At 36.1% G+C, this 5,820-nt stretch overlaps 1 pseudogene; it reads right to left on the reverse strand.

The window, feature by feature from the left end:
• Nucleotides 1–2,300: 2,300 nt before the first annotated feature.
• LOC131857818 (uncharacterized) lies at nt 2,301–5,585 on the reverse strand (annotated as a pseudogene).
• Between the last annotated feature and the right edge of the window lie 235 nt (nt 5,586–5,820).

Genomic DNA, 5,820 nt, shown 5'->3' on the forward strand with positions numbered 1-5,820 from the left:
AACCCTAGGTATCTAGGAAGATTTGCAAGCCAATCTGCTGCAAACGAAATTGACAGTGATTTAAAACGGCCCGAGAAAAACGCGAGCAAAGGCGAAAAAAACGTGTACAAAAAATCCAACGGATGGCCGCATTGCAATCTCTTTCCATACATGTAGTTCGTGGATTCAAAAGCCTGAAACTAACCTAGCCGTTGTGTGTTCTAGAATGTTTGTAATAGTTGGGAAATTCAAATTTCAAATTCCATGGAGCGTGCAAAAGTATGATTATACATAACCCTCGGCATTTGCAGACCAGGTACAGATAACGTTTTTTCTTTTGATTTTCTCTTCTGCCAATACTTTGTTCTATTTTTGATAATTTCTTTCATTGTGTTTTTTTTTTAACAATGCTTTGTTCCGCTTTCTTTCTTGATTTTTCCATTTTCTGAAGAGTTTGTCTGCAGTGTGCACACTGGTCTGTCTGTCGATGATTTTAATCTGTTATTTGTGAAACATTTTGTGTGTCTGTCATGGTTTTTATCTATTATTTGTTTGTTTTTTTCACATTGAGTGTGGCAGAAGATGAAGAGGCAAAGCATAGGAAAAAGCAGGGATCAGGAAATAGAAATTGAATGAGGGCAAAAATTCTTTTTGCAGGTAAATCTTCTTGTTGATTATCTTTATTCTCTATGTTTTTCTTATATTTATGTAGTAACAGAGGCAGAGTAGAGGATTAGTTCTATGCATTTCTTGAGTATACACTTCATTTTTCTATGATGAATTTTTAAAAATAGTTTTATAGTTTTGGAGTCTTTAATCATTATTTTGTTACTTTGAATATAAAAGAATTGCAATAAAACTTTAGATTGATAGTTTAAGTCATTTGTGTAATAATTTATTACATTGTAATATTCTTTCTCTTCTCTATACAAAAATATCCTGACACATCTATTATGTCTAACAAACTGACTGATAACTCTTTAAAAGAACATTTCTCATATTGATTTTCCCGAATCTTTTTTATGATTTAATAATTTAATTTCTTTCCCATAACGACAGGAACTAGATTCCCAGTGATAAAGAATATCTTTTCTTATAACCACCAATAGCAATTCTACTATCTTCTCCCTCTGTTTAGTGTACATTATCTACCTGAAGGCCGTAGGTCACTGGTTAGGAGCCAGCTGAAGATAAATGTAGTAGACAAGCAATAAAAATAGTTAGAAGAATGAAATATAGAACTGTTTAAAAATTTAAGGCAAGCTCTTGAAGAAGAAAATAAAAATAGTTATAAGACTGAAATATAGAACTGTTTAAAAATTTAAGGCAAGCTCTTGAAGAAGAAAATAAAAATAGTTATAAGACTGAAATATAGAACTGTTTAAAAATTTAACCAAGCTCTTGAAGAAGAAAGAATAAGAAGCATAAAGGCTTTAACATTGCATTTTACTTAGTGTATTGATATAAAAATAATTGCAAATTATTGTTCTTTAATAGTGATGCATCTGTACATTGAATGAAAGACACTTGAGAATGAACCCACTAATCCAGATCCAGCCGTGTAGTTTTTGTTCTATAATGCAGGTTTACTATCAAAGCATGCATTCTTTTGATATTATGATTCAAGAGTTTTATATTGCACACATAGTGGAACATTAAGCCTACCTAGTAGACCCTCTTGGTTGTGTTGGACACCTATGTGAAGCACATGAATTAATTGAATAGATGCTCTGCAACCTACTTGTTTGGGGGGCTTTCATTAGCGCATGTAGAGTTTGTAGTAACATAAAACTGGATGAGCTTTCCATAGAGTGTCTGTATACATTAGCACCTGAAACACCTGAGTATTATGTGCTGCTTTCAAATATTTATGCAGAAGTTAATAGTTGGGATGATGCCCTAGTAATATGAAAGTTGATGAACGAGAGAGGATTGAAAAAGAAATTGCAATGCAGTGTGTTTGAGTTAAAGAGAAGAGTGCTTTTTTTTCTTATCGATGACAGATCCCACCCACAATTTGATGAAACTTAAGCAAAGTTGGATAGACCAAAGGCTGATGAGGGAAGCATGTAATGTACCATGATTGCCATACATAAAAGACCAAATACTGACAAGGGAAGCAGGTTATTTACCATAATGGCCATACATAAAAGCATTGCAAATCTAAAATTTCACAATCCATGAAGAACAGGCTGGATAGTAACTACCCAGATCCATCCCCCACCTTTCATCTCCCATGATTGACCTACCAAAGTTTTCTGCACGGTGCACATATCATTTAATGATGGCTATTGTTACATCCAGATGGCTCAAAAAGGTTCTTATACTATGTTACTACCTAGAAGCCTGAATGCCCCCTCTGTTTCTCGCCTTATACAACTTTCCTTTGTTATGCATCCATTCTTTGCTGGTTTTTGCTTGCTTCCAACTGAAAAACAAACCTTTCTAGTCTCTCTTGGACCATTTGGTAGGCTAGTTGTGGCATTTACAATATTTTGTTTTGCATGGATTGGAGGCTCCATGAAATGCTTATCATCTCTGTCACAACTACTTATTTCAGTAGAGATAGACTGAGCAACTTCCCCTGCAATGCAAATACTTTGTTCTGAAGTATGACTTCCACCTTTGTCTCTGTTATCATCTATTTCGTAACCTGCAGAAACAGAGCCTTCACCATCTAAGTTGAAAGTTATCCATGTCTGCTTTGGGAATCTCTGTGAATCCACTCTTCTAGAAATCCCCATCTCCTCTTTTGAAAGAAGATTATCTCCTTGACTTGATCCATGCGAGAAACTGTTACCATTTAGCTTACTGGGATCTTGGTCTGCCTGTGATTTTCCTTGGCCATTGCAGACAGATTCTCTTTTATCAATTTCTCCAGACTTTTTGGGTGTTGCTTTCGTAACATCATCCTCTAATGGCTCAGTATTTCCTTTTAAACAAGAAGTTTGCACATCAGAAAGCAACTTAGTCTGAGTAATATTTTGTGATACAGATGATACTACTGCATCAAATGACACTAGTTCATTGTTCACACCTAAACTCTTCTTTTCTTCATCATAAATAGGACCATTTCCATAATCTTCCGTTGAAGACTTGCATATGATTTCATTAGATGATTTTTTATGTTTGGTTCTTTGAGAAAACCCATTTTGGAGCTGGCGCAAACCCAAATTGCTAGGACTCTTTCTGAAATTCTCTTAAGTATTTAGGCCACCTGGACTTTCACCCAAGTCTATGCACATCAAATCCTCATTTTGTTCTTGACTAAAGATGGGACTTTTCATAATCTCATCTACTAAGAGATTATTAATCTCCTCACAAATTGTACTAGCTCCATCCTTGTCAGAATCGTTCTCATATATTCCATTTCACTTTCGAATACATCCCTTACTTGGGCTGATGAGAATGCACCAGAGAATGTTGGAGGATGAGGTCCGATAGAGAACTCGGAGCCATTACCATCGTCATCTTCTCCAATTTCATTAATTCCATCGCTCTCCCGCACTGTACCATCATGTCGTTCTCCAGAATCACTCAAGTATTGAGGAGAAACATGAATAATGTTTACCATTCCAGTTCTTGTATTTCCTTTATTTTGGAGACAGCCCAGAACAGAGTTTTTTTATAAAAAGACATCCAAAACCTGTTGGATCTGTTCCAAACACCTTGTAAAAAGATGCAATGATAAAATTAGGCCTAAAGAGTGATAGTACAAGGGAATCCATATCTTTAGGACCCAAAGCACCTGCATCCAGCAATACACGCCACCTGTTCTGCAGTGCAAGAAACATCCACTGGTAGGAATACTTGGCTCCAGTCACCCTGGACTAGGTAGGAGAAACAAAAAGACCTAGCGCTGAGTCCTTTTTTCTTCTTTTCTTATGCTAAAGTTGTTTCCTAAGCTCAGAGCTACAGTCTGAGTGTTGGCCACTTGATCCCAAATCCACAATAATCCGAGTAGACTTTCAAAGTCTCTTCTAAATGCCCATATTCATCACTTCTGATCTCATCCACTTCCTCTGTACTATAAAATTTTGGATACATTTTCTTGAACTTGGCATAGGCCTCATCTAGCCCAAGAATACCCTCCTCACTATCGAAAAACCTCTCAGCAGCCTGTGCAGAGGCTGTCAAGAAGTCTCTCTGAGCCTTCAAACGAACTAGGGCCTTGGAATGCAAGATCCCAGATTTGGTCCCCGAAATCACAGCGGCGACCTCTTCTTCATCATCGCAACCTATGTGAAGCACATGAATTAATTGAATAGATGGTTCTACAGCCTACTTGTTTGGGGGGCTTTCATTAGCGCATGTAGAGTTTGTTGTAACATAAAGCTGGACGAGCTTTCCGTAGAGTGTCTTTTTACATTAGCGCGTGAAACACCTAGGTAGTATGTGCTGCTTTCAAATATTTATGCAGAAGCTAATAGCAAGATGGTGCCCCAATAATATGAAAGTTGATGAATGAGAGGGGATTGAAAAATAAATTGCAATGCAGTGTGATTGATTTAAAGAGCAGAGTATATTTTTTCTTGTCAATGACAGATCTCGCCCACAGTTTGATGAAATCTATTTAAAGTTGGATAAGCCAAAGACTGACGAGGGAAGCATGCTATGTACCATAACTTCCATACATAAAAGACCAAAGACCGATGAGGCAAGCAGGTTATGTACCATAATGGCGATACATAAAACTAAAAGTATTGCATATCTAAAAATTCACAATCCTTGAAGAACAGGCTGGATTGTAACTACCCAGATCCATCCCCCATCTTTCATCTCCCAGGGCTAGCAACCCAGATGGACAGTTCCATTTATTGGATTTGAAGCTTGTATATGATATGAGGATGCATTCTTGGTTTACAATTTTTATGCCCTTTAATCTGTGATTTAGTATTTGGATTATTGTGACTACTTAATTATCTTTAACTAATATAGATATCAACTTACATATTCAGCATTAGCAGTAGTCCCAAAACCTCTAAAAACCTCTAATCATTGTTTGAACTTTGACAGCAATGGTTAAAGTCATCGGTTGCACAGAGTACATCTTATGAAAGTTCTCTGTTGCAGGTTTAGTCTTTAAATAAATGTACCAATGAGTTTTGGAGTCAGAATTATCTTGATAAAACTCTTCTCTCGTCAAACCTAATCACAGGTTGATATCTAAGTTGTCTGCCTTCAGAACTCCCTCTCACATTATGCAGTCCCTCACATATAACAACAAATTTACTTATTAGACAATAATCGACATCATAATGCAAGAATAGGGCATGCAGTTTTATCCATGCTATCAAATATCATGACATCGTGTCCCTGCCTGAATCAGAAGTGATTGTAATCCTCCTCACTGTTTTCACAAAATCTCTGTATATAAATTAAGGATAATTAAAATGACGATTTAATTAATTGCTAAAGGATCTATATAAGAAATCACTTCTAAAGGCAATGCAAAAGAAGATTTCTGCAGGAAACTATTTATGTCACATGAAAGAACTTAATTTTCATCATTGTAAAACAAATTGAAATTAAGCTTAAGATAATGGTGAAAAAGGAATAAGATTGGATTAGACAAATAACTTACCCATAGGGCTCCTCCCCAGCATGCCTCAGAGTGTTGCCAATGTCCTTGTAGAGAACATGATTGGAAAGCTTAAATTTTTCAATACCAAACATTTTTGCCAAACTGTCATAAAGTTGTTCATATGTACTGAAGAGTGTTAGATCAAGGGTATGGCCTACTTCATCAATCTCACTAAAGACTTTACATTGGAAAATTATATGCTCTAATAGCTTTCCTCCTATATTCTTCTTCAATCTTAGAAAAGTTGATTGATCTTT

This window comes from Cryptomeria japonica, chromosome 8, assembly GCF_030272615.1.
Source record: "Cryptomeria japonica chromosome 8, Sugi_1.0, whole genome shotgun sequence".
Classification (NCBI taxonomy): domain Eukaryota; kingdom Viridiplantae; phylum Streptophyta; class Pinopsida; order Cupressales; family Cupressaceae; genus Cryptomeria; species Cryptomeria japonica.